Here is a 10,895-nt window from a genome sequence, read left to right on the forward strand (position 1 = left end):
AGTTTATATTTGTAAGGAAAATAAATTATATTTGTGAAAAAAAGAAAATTTGCACGATCATTACTCTTTCAGATGTTACTTCAGTGCCATTTACTTTCCTTCCCACTTACTTAAAATGCATGTTTTTTGTCTCTAGTGAAAGCTGCAATTTCATGGCCACTGGTTGGTCCATATATAAAATCTCATTTTCTCATAAGAAGAACTCCAAAATGCATTTTATCAATCAGTTAATATTCGCCAAACTGTACCTACATTTATTGTAACACACATATTGGACATTAAGACAGATTTTCTTTGAGTCACAATAACAATGTGCTATTGCTGTACATTTTTCCATGCTTGAAATCAACCTTCTTTGGAGGCAGAATACTGTAGCAGAATATTGAAGTCAATTAGAACAAGACCACAATCCCAATTTTTATTACATATTTGTGGTATATCAGGGCCAAGCCACCATATCTCTTTCTCAGCTTCTTTATCTATATAATATGAATAACAGTAACTAGCATGGTTGCAAAGACTCTGCATGTTGGTTACTATTATTCCTATTATGTAGATAGATTAGAGTGATTACAGATATATTCAACACACACACACACACACACACACACACACACACACACACACACACACACAGTCTGTCCAGAAGGTATCCAGCTATGAACTATGGAAAATAGAGACATTTATTCAAGAAGATACAAGATACAAGGTACATTTCATCATTGATAATCACTTATTACTTTTTGAATATCATTGATTTTACTCTTTATGCCCCTAGTGTATATACTTATAGTCTTATAAATTAGACCATTAACATTACTACACAAACTGGTTTTATTTAATTTTGCTTTATTTTCTTTTAATATACAAGGTGGGGCATATGGAAAATAACACAAAAACTTATAAGTAATACAAAAATAAATTCTGTTTTGCATACTCGTGACTGTAAACCTACTTCTTCCCCGCTCTGTATTCAATTGTTTTGTTACACATTCATTTTTTTCTAGAAAAGTAATATAATCATAAGTTACTTTTGTTTCCCAGGCCACATTATCATGGATGTAAAATATATTTATTCTAACAAATAGTATTTCTATAACTTTGGATTCACTTGCTTCAAAAATTGTAGTGCCTTCTCTGCCTCACCCTACTTATGGCCCTAGTGCAACATGAATTGGTTTGAGAGTCCTTAGGGTCGGATCCATCTTTCAGATGCTGTGTGAATCAGTCCTTTGGCTACTACTTGGTGCACCTTATTTTCTTACTTTCTTTGCTGTAATTATGCCTTGTCCTTGTCCATGCTAAAAAAAAAAAAAGTTATGGAATCCATTGCCTCTTAAGGCACCACTCATTCCCAATGGCTTTTGAAGGTTCTTGCTGCTAATGGCACTCTTGGAAATTTTTACACTAAGCTTGCTGATACCTACTGCCTCAGCCTGACAGGAGTATGTGGATAAAGAATGCCGTGTCCCATCCAGGGTTGCTGACATTAATGCTCCTGATGCTTAAATGTAAGGATTAAATACTTAATGTATCACAAAGAATGGCACAGCTGTGGTAGAACAGTTGTGTAATGCTGTCTAATACATGAAACAATTCGTTACATTTTTCACTCTTTTATTGTTTGGGTATCCCTCTAGGACTTAAATGTAATTGCCTGGGAATGAGCTAGGTCAGTGACGAATGCAACTGAGTGATGCATACCTGTGCTGTAATTGAAATCACTCTTTCTAATGGGGCTGACCCACTGAACTCATCTGGAGTTCTGGGGCTTTTTGTTTTCTGAGGATAAGTTATTTTCCAAGGAGTTCTTTGGCCCCTCAGGTAATTAGCCTCCTAGGACTGCTTTTCCACCAGTTCCCCCAAAACCTAAATGGAACAAAATGTAGGTGCATACTGAGACTCCCTGCAACTTTCTCTTCCCAGTAAAAACTTTGCAGTATACAAGCTACAGTGTAAATCTTTATGCAGGAATTAATTATTACATTTTTGCAAGAATGGGAAACATAAGCATTCCTTTATCTAATCACTCTAACCTTGATTCACAGGCCCGGATTCTCACATACCAAACAACCCTGAACTTTGTTTGTGACATCCTCCCCTAGCACAAGCAGGGTGATAGAATAAAGCTGGCCTGTGATCCAGATTTCAAATGACCTCTGCTGTGAATTATTACTCTTTCAAGATGAGCATTTTTCTTTTCTGTCTCTTGTTCATTTTCCCCTAAAAAAGTAAGCCTCCAGGTGTTTTGTTTTTCCTAGAACTTGCTGAGTCTTCTCTGGGTGAGCCACATGTTAAAAAAACACTGTCCATTAGAAAGTCTATGGGTATGTGTAGGCAGACTCCATAGCTTATGATGACAACCACTCCAGCCTTATGTTCTGACTCACTTTCTTTCTCATCTTAATCAGTAAACTGTGTTTGATTAAGCAAAGGACAGATGATTCATACTCTTGCTTTGGTTCCCAAGTGCTAGACATACATAGGTAGGAAAAGTATTTTTCCCTAATGACCTTCAGGCAACAGATCATGTTTGTACATCCCCCTGCATTGTATCCACTTCATTTTATATCAGCTCTTTTTGCATAGGTAGTGACCTCAAAATTAAACCAACTATAAGGGATATAATGTTCAACCCTCATTCATTGTGTACTGGACAGGGTGGTCCAAGTCTATAACAGTACTCATCACCCATCTTGGAGTCCCTGGCTGGCACCACACATGAGCATTGAAATCAGTGCTGTGACCCACAGTGATTTTTCATCTGGGAATGTCCGGTTGTTTTTCATTTTATCTACCCACATGATAGGTCTGGCTTACTGAATTACCATTCTGAACACGCACAAAAGATTAAGAGTCTGGAGACGGTCAGGATTCTCTGTAAGTACCAAAAAATGAAGGGTACAGAAAATGACATTTTTTTAGAGTCTTTATAGCCAAGTGCTAAGAATATCATGTGCTAACACTTTGGGTTTGTCCACACTCCCATTACCTGGCAAATTCAGAAAAGTTCAATCAATCAAACATTTTAGGTAGTGAATCTCTTGAGAATCATGATGGTGTGATTCTGGGTTTTTATATGTCCAACATTTGAACTATTTTGCATAAGAGCCTATATAGAGAGAAACATTTCCTCTACAAAATCTAAGCAACTGTGATTAGATCCCTTTAATTTTTGGCATGATGAGTAAAATATTTGGTTTATAAGAGTTGGCTGCTCCCACATGTTTATTATCCACTTTAAAAACAAGACATCTCTGTTCATTAACACTATGAGTTGGTCATTATGGATTATTTCCAGGTAAGCTGCCAAATTTGGGCTTCTTTTTCAGTGTGAAGAAGTTTTGTAGTGGAATTACTATCTTGTCACCCCTGGCAAGCAAAACAAATGAAAATCCAGGTCAAGTAGGTCTAGGGTCTTTTCTATTTTAATAGGCACAGTCATTGCTAATACTGCCATAAATATATGCCAATATCATTTGAGGAAAACCAAATGTGTAAAAAAAACCTAGTGTTTCTATTTCCCTTGCATAAAGCAGTGCAAAAGTTGGCATAATACCTGATTGACTACTTCCAAATTATGTCATTTTTAAAGTTAAATCTTAATCACCCTAGAAGAATGCTTTTCAAACTGCAGATCATAGCCTATTAAGTAGTGAAATCAACTCAGTGGGTTGCAAACAACATTTTTATAAAGTGAAGTATAGTAGGACAGAGTAAGAAACATAAGAATGTACCCTGGCTGGTATGGCTCAGTGGAATGAAAGTCGGCCTGTGAACCAAAATTTTGCCGGTTCAATTCCCAGTCAGGGCTCATGCCTGGGTTGTTGGCAAGATCCCCAGTTGGGGTCATGCAAGAGGCAGAAGATCGATGTATCTAATCACATTGACGTTTCTCTCCTTCTTTTTCTCCCTCCCCTCTTTCTAAAACATAAATAAAATGTCTTTAAAAAATAAATAAATATAAGAACGCATGGCATTTAGAAAAATATTATTTTGTGAAACATGTTTTTGTTAAATATTTTTGGGTGTATGTATGCCTATATGTTTATGGATAGAGACATAAAATTAATTTCATACTGTGGATAATAGTCATAAAGAATTGAAATTTATTTTCATAGTTAAATCACAAGTCTTCTTGGTCTAGAGGGCTCTTTTCTCTTAGCTCATAATGCTCTGCATCTATCTTTCATCCCATAAATTGAGGCAAGAAGGATTTATGTAGGGCAACATAGCTGACAGCTACTACAAACATTGTGTGAAGGCAAACACTAGTTTTCAGACATGTTTGGTAAAACAGAGTACCGGGTATTCCAGGAATTCCAAATAGTCCTAATTTCCTCCTTGGGAATAGTTTCCATTTCCTATAGATTGAATACCTGAGATGGCATATCTCTGCTGCTAACCCTGGACCTGTGGCATAGATTAAAGCCTTTAAATTTTAACCTGGAAAAACCACCCCACACATTTGCCTGGTAACATCTAATCTGAAAGTATTATTGAATCCCTTCCCCAAGACAAGGAAGATGTCAGAGACAATGAAGACTAATGCTGGATATGGCATCTTAGGGGTCAGTTCCAGCAATGATACAGAAATGACTATTTAGGATCTTGTTGCTCATGCAACTAATTGGCTATGGCCAAGAATGTATGACGTTCTTTGTGTGAGTCTCTTTCTAACAGCATCTCAACAGAACTAATGTTTTCTAAAGATCTTTTCAAATTGGCTACACTCAGGTAGCTTGGGGCTTTAAATAGCCAAATCCATGTTATTTCAGTGCCTTGATAAAGGCAATGCTGTCCCTTAGAACTACCAATACTTCTAGGTAGTTCATCTGATCCATTGTCTTTCCATTTGTTATTGTGAGTTGGCAAAGCTATTGTTTTGCTCTGAAGCAGCCTGTTAAACTGATAAAGATATGTTTTCCTTGCATCAATGACTGGGGTTTTATTATTCGTGTTGTACAAATATAATTGAGTAATTTATTAAATTCCTAACAAACTATAATATATATCTTGTATCTGGTCATAGTAAATGCGAGTATGATAATCCATGCCCATTCAAAAATTTTCAAATTTTGTTTCATTAACCTCTGGTAAACCAATCTTCTTAAGTTGATGGGTATTAACTGGTGGAATTTTTGCCACTTGGAATATTTAGCAACATCTGAGGACATTTTTAGTTGTCAAAACTTTGTGGGGGGTGTGCTACTGAGATCTAGTGGGTAGAAGCCAAGGATACTGCTAAACATCATACAATGCACAGGGCAGCACCCACCCCCACCCTGCCATACACACAGAATTATTTGGCCCGAAATGTCAATAGTGCTAATCCCAATGTTGAAAAATCTTGACCTGACCCTGGTATTTATCCCTAGTATTTCCTTGAGCCATTCAAAGCTAGTGTGAGCTATTCCCTTTATATACCTTTTCATTTTCATAGAAAGTATACCATGGCCCTAACTCTGATATTCCTTCTCAAACCCTAATTGTACTTCTCAATACTTAAATAGTTCTGAAACTCAAAATTAAGTGAGCTCAGATCTTAAACATGGAATTTTCTAGGATGATAGCCAGGAGGAAGAAATAGAGATTGGAAGTTGTTTTTGTTTCTCTTTGTTTCTAATTCTGCTGAACAAGTGTATATAAGGTAACTAAATGGTGTTCTGTTATGGATATATCATCAGTCTGCTACTGGAAATAATATTCTAGGACTTAAAAAGGCTAACATTAGGCTCAATCTATATTGTGTATACCACAGCAGGATTGATTCAACTTATCTCAGTGGCTGATGTGGGAAACAGAAAATGGGTTCAATTTTAAATATGAGACTGAAATGCCTTTGAGTCATTCAAGCAGAGATGTCAAGTAGGTAATTAAATATATAGAAATGGAGGTAGAAATACAAATATGGGCATCATCAGCTTACTGATGGTAATTAAAGCCATGGGAGTAGATGGTAAACAGTTGAAGAAATAATATAAATTTAGAAGAGTTCATCATCACCAAACCATTATTATATAAAATGTTAAAGGGACTTATTGAAGAAAAAGGAGATCAAAAACATGAACATTAAAAAAGCAACCAATTCACAACTATCAACAACTGAATCTAAACAAACAAACAAAAATGAACTAAACAAAGAGGTAGAACAGGAACAGAATTACAGAAATGGAGATCACAGGGAGAGTTATCAGTGGGAAGGTAGAAGGGGGAGTGGGGGAAAAGGTACAGGGAATAAGAAGCATAATTGGGCCCTGGCTGTTGTAGCTCAGTGGATTGAGCATGGGCTTGTGAACCAAAGGATCGCGGTTCTATTCCTAGCCAGGGCACATGCCTGGGTTGCGGGCCAGTTCTCAGCAGGTGATGCATGAGAGGCAACCGTACATTGATATTTCTCTCCTTCTCTCCTTCCCTTCTCCTCTAAAGATAAGTAAATAAAATATTTTAAAAAGGAGCAGGAAAAAAAGAAGCATAATTGGTAGGTAAAAAATAGACAGGGGGAGGTTAAGAATAGTATAGGAAATGGAAAAGCCAAAGATATGAACAAAGGGGGAAATGCTGGAGGGAATAGGGATACTGGGCAGAGAGGAGCAGTGGGGAAAAATTAGGACGACTATAATAGCATTATCAATAAAATATACTTAAAAAAGAAATACAAACTTACAGTTATAACATAAGCCATGGGGATATAATGTGAAGCATAGGGAATGGAGTCAGTAATATTGTAATAACTGCAGATGGTTATAGACATTGTCTATAAGATGATAAAATATAAGATATATAAATGTTGAATCACTATATTGTACACCTGAAACTATTATATCATATGATTAAAAATAAATTTTTTTAAAAAATGAGAAGTAGTCCATAACTAAACTCTTAGGTAACTCCAACATTTGATGTCAGATAAAGGATCAATGCACATTCAATGTCTCTCCACTATATCAGGCTGCTTCCCAGACAGAAGAGGAATTGCATTGAATAATTTGATAAGTTTTTATATTAAGTTACCTATTGTATGCTAGGAATTATTGTAAACACTTGGATATATCAGGAAACAAAGCTGACAAAAACACCAGACCTGAGGTAAGCTTATGGTATAGTGAGTTTCTTTATAATAAAACAGATTTCAGAGGTCTTCCCTGTTATAAACCCACTGGTTCTCTGAGAATCTCAATTACCCACCCTCAATATTAGTAAGAAATCTTAGATGCAATCATATTCTCCCCTTTTCCCCGCTCCAGCAGCTTTTTTCAGTGTTGTATGTTACTTTATGGGTTTCCTACAAATTTGCTGGTTGCTTTGAATAGGTGAAATAGATAATAGAGCAATCCAGAAATTAGAGAGACATTGACCTTGGTCAAAAGCAAAGAGAAAGAATGTTGCATAAAAAGGAATGAGAGGCATTCATAATAAAATAAATTACATTATAAACCCAAGTTAGGATAAGAGGACAAAGAAATCTTTATTCTGAGATTGACAAAATATAACAAAAATGGGACATTAGCTACACAGTATTGGAGGGAGTAAGGGTAAAAGGGTGGACCTGGTTTGAAAATGCCAGAATGTGTTAGAAAAGAAAGATTTAGAAGAAATAGAGGTAAAGTCAAACAATCATCTTTTTTATTCTGTATCCTAGCTCTTGTTTATCTCAGACTGAGTTTTATTCCCATCAGGAAACAAATAGATGTGAGTCAACTACAAAGTAAGTGCATTGAACTAAAATTTCATCTTAGTACTTTAGACTTTTTCAGCACTTTTGACACAGTCTTGTTATTGCAGGGGAGGGGAATCACTGATAGAAAGAGCCCAGTATTACTTAATGACAGCTTTTGTACTTCACCTTGAAATAACATTATTAGTGCTGTGGGGCTTCTAACTATTTTTGTGCATCCCTGAAATTATCTATCAACCAAAGGGCCACTTTTAAACCAATAAGAAACTCCAGAGCCTTATGTAGCAACTCAAGGACACTTATAAAATAAATTCTGTTTCTAATGGTTTCCTTTGTCTTTTTCAATGGCCCTGGCTGCTGAGAAATTGAAGCCTACCAATTATCTTGTCTCAGGTCTCAGAGGCATGTTAGTGTATCAATCATTTAATCTCAAAGAGAAAAAACATAAGAATTTCCAGGGATTAGGGGCTCTTTTAAACCATACATTAGCTCTTCTTACCTCCTAGAGATTATGGTACATACTTCCTGCGCTTATACCTAAATGCTACAGCTGTATTGAGAAAGGGTTTCATTCCTCGTGTGTGTTAGGAGGCTAGAAAACTTGAAGAACACTGACCTATTTCATATATTTAATATATTTCACCGATACAGCTCTCTTACAAATTCTGAATCCAGGCAGCAATGAGTTTTATGAACTGTTCAGGCTAAATTTTTTTTAAAAATACAACTTCAAAAGTCTAGAGATGAAATTCCTCAGCCAGAACTATTGTAGTATACTCTACCTATCTGGCTAGTGTCTAATTTACGAATGAAGTCTATTGGCTATTAGGTCTTGTTCTAGTTACTATTTCAATATAACAAACCATTCAAACTTAATGGCATGTAGCAACTGATTTATTATGCACACATATTTTATGGGTTAGGAATTGGAAAATATCAAAGATGAATTGTCTCTGCCCAATACTGTCTGGGTTCTCAGAAGGGAAGACTAAAAGACAGCTAACATCATCTGAAGCCTCACTCATTCCCATGTTTGGCAATTGATACTGTCTGCTCTGATCTAAGCCAAGACTCTCAGCTGGTACATATGACCTCTTTATATACCTGCTCATACTTCATCACAGTATGGTGGCTGGGTTCCAAGCCACTATAATATAGTGGCATAATATGGGATGATAATCTATTTTGTGATTATTGTCCCAATAATCACGAAATAGAAACTCTATCACCTTTTATGTTCTAGCCTTTGGAACTCAAACAGCATCAGTTGTTCCATAGTTATAAGCCCACTCAGATTGAATAGGAGGGAATATAAACTCCAGTTCTTCATGAAGTAAGTCACATTTTAAGAAGAACATGTGCTATTTGAGATACTGTTATAGTTAACTTTGGAAAATACAATCTGTCACAATTTGCCCACTGGCTATCACAATTAACATCCTTCCCACATACAAAATACACTGATCTCATCCTCCAAGTCTAAACCCGTATGATGGACTTTTACCTATCAGACCTCATTCTCTAAATCAAGTCCAGGTATAAATGAAGGTCCTCAGATTTGGTTCTTTAGATACAGTTCCTTGAGTACATCTTGACTTCAATATAGGAAAACTCTTATTACAATTTATCTTATAGACATAACCAATTTACAATTGGGGGAGAGCAGGCCTAACATAGCCAGTATAAACACTAATGCAAAAAAGAAGAGGGGGGAATAGAAAGAAGGCAGCAATCACTGGTCCATAGCAATTCTGAAATCTAAGTATAGTCATATTGCCATTTCCTTCTTGTGTCCTACATCTTAGAAGTTGCTTTCTTTTTCAAAAAATATATTTTATTAATTATGCCATTACAGTTGTTCTATTTCCCCCCTTCATTCCCCTCCACCCTGCACACCCCCTCCACCACCATTCCCCCTTTAGTTTATGACCATGTGTCTCAAATTCTTTACATTCTATATTTCCCACACTATTCTTGCCCTCCCCATCTATTTTCTACCTACCATCTATGTTACTTATTTTCTGTACCTTCTCCCCCCTTCTCCTTCTCCCACTCCCCTGTTGCTAACCCTCCATGTGATCTTCATTTCTATGGTTCTGCTCCTGATCTAGCTGTCCTCTTAGTTTGCTTTTGTTTTAGGTGTGGTTCTTAATAACTGTGAGTTTGCTGTTCTTTCACCGTTCATCTTTTTTATCTTCTTTTTCTTAGATAAGTCCCTTTAACATTTCATATAATAAGGGCTTGGTGATGATGAACTCCTTGAATTTGATCTTATCTGAGAAGCACTTTATCTGCCCTTCCATTCTAAATGAAAGCTTTGCTGGATAAATCAATCTTGGATGTAGGTCTTTGGATTTCATGACTTGGAATACTTTTTTCCAGCCCCTTTTTGCCTGTAAGGTCTCTTTTGAGAAATCAGCTGACAGTCTGATGGGAACTCCTTTGTAGGTGACTGTCCCCTTAGCTCTTGCTGCTTCTAGAATTCTCTCCTTCATTTTAATCTTAGCTAATGTAATTTTGATGTGCCTTGGTGTGTTCCTTCTTGGGTCTACCTTCTTTGGGACTCTCTGAGCTTCCTGGATTTCCTGGAAGTCTATTTCCTTTGCCAGATTGGGGAAATTCTCCTTTATTATTTGTTCAAATAAGTTTTCCACTGGTGGATGTTCCTGTTCCCCTTCTGGCACCCCTAAAATTCGGATGTTGGAACATTTAAAGATGTCTTGAAGGTTTCTAAGCCTCTCCTCATTTTTTAAAATTCTTGTTTCTTCATCCTTTTCTGTTTGGCCATTTAAAAAAATATGGAACACTTCACGAATTTGCGTGTCATCCTTGTGCAGGGGCCATGCTAATCTTCTCTGTATCATTCCAATTTTTGTATATATGACACCTAAGTGAGCACAGAAGTTGCTTTCTATTACTCCTCATTCTACCTCCTGGTTACTTGGCTCCAAATCTAAGCCATATTTCCATGTCTGCAGCTGAATAGTTTTCTAAGCTTGCTTCCCCCTGTAGTAGTCTGGCAGTCCACAGGACTCCATTTTGTACAATTTCTATTCCTTTTCATCCCAGCTGATACACATTTTTAGATTTTGTTATAGCAGTATTCCACTTACACATATACACTTCTATTCTAGTTAAAATGGCTACACAAGCTCACTAATTTTGATGTTTTTTTAGTGCATACTCTTATGACAGCTGTCACAATACAATCTAACAA

At 36.5% G+C, this 10,895-nt stretch overlaps 1 non-coding gene across 1 annotated transcript; it reads right to left on the minus strand.

Moving 5' to 3' along the window:
* Positions 1-10,470: 10,470 nt before the first annotated feature.
* On the minus strand, positions 10,471-10,577 carry LOC119057663 (U6 spliceosomal RNA). Its single transcript, XR_005084123.2, has one exon. It is a non-coding gene; the product is annotated as a U6 spliceosomal RNA (small nuclear RNA).
* Between the last annotated feature and the right edge of the window lie 318 nt (positions 10,578-10,895).

Source organism: Artibeus jamaicensis, unplaced genomic scaffold (assembly GCF_021234435.1).
Source record: "Artibeus jamaicensis isolate MK-2021 breed Jamaican fruit bat unplaced genomic scaffold, CSHL_Jam_final contig_241, whole genome shotgun sequence".
In the NCBI taxonomy this organism is placed as follows: domain Eukaryota; kingdom Metazoa; phylum Chordata; class Mammalia; order Chiroptera; family Phyllostomidae; genus Artibeus; species Artibeus jamaicensis.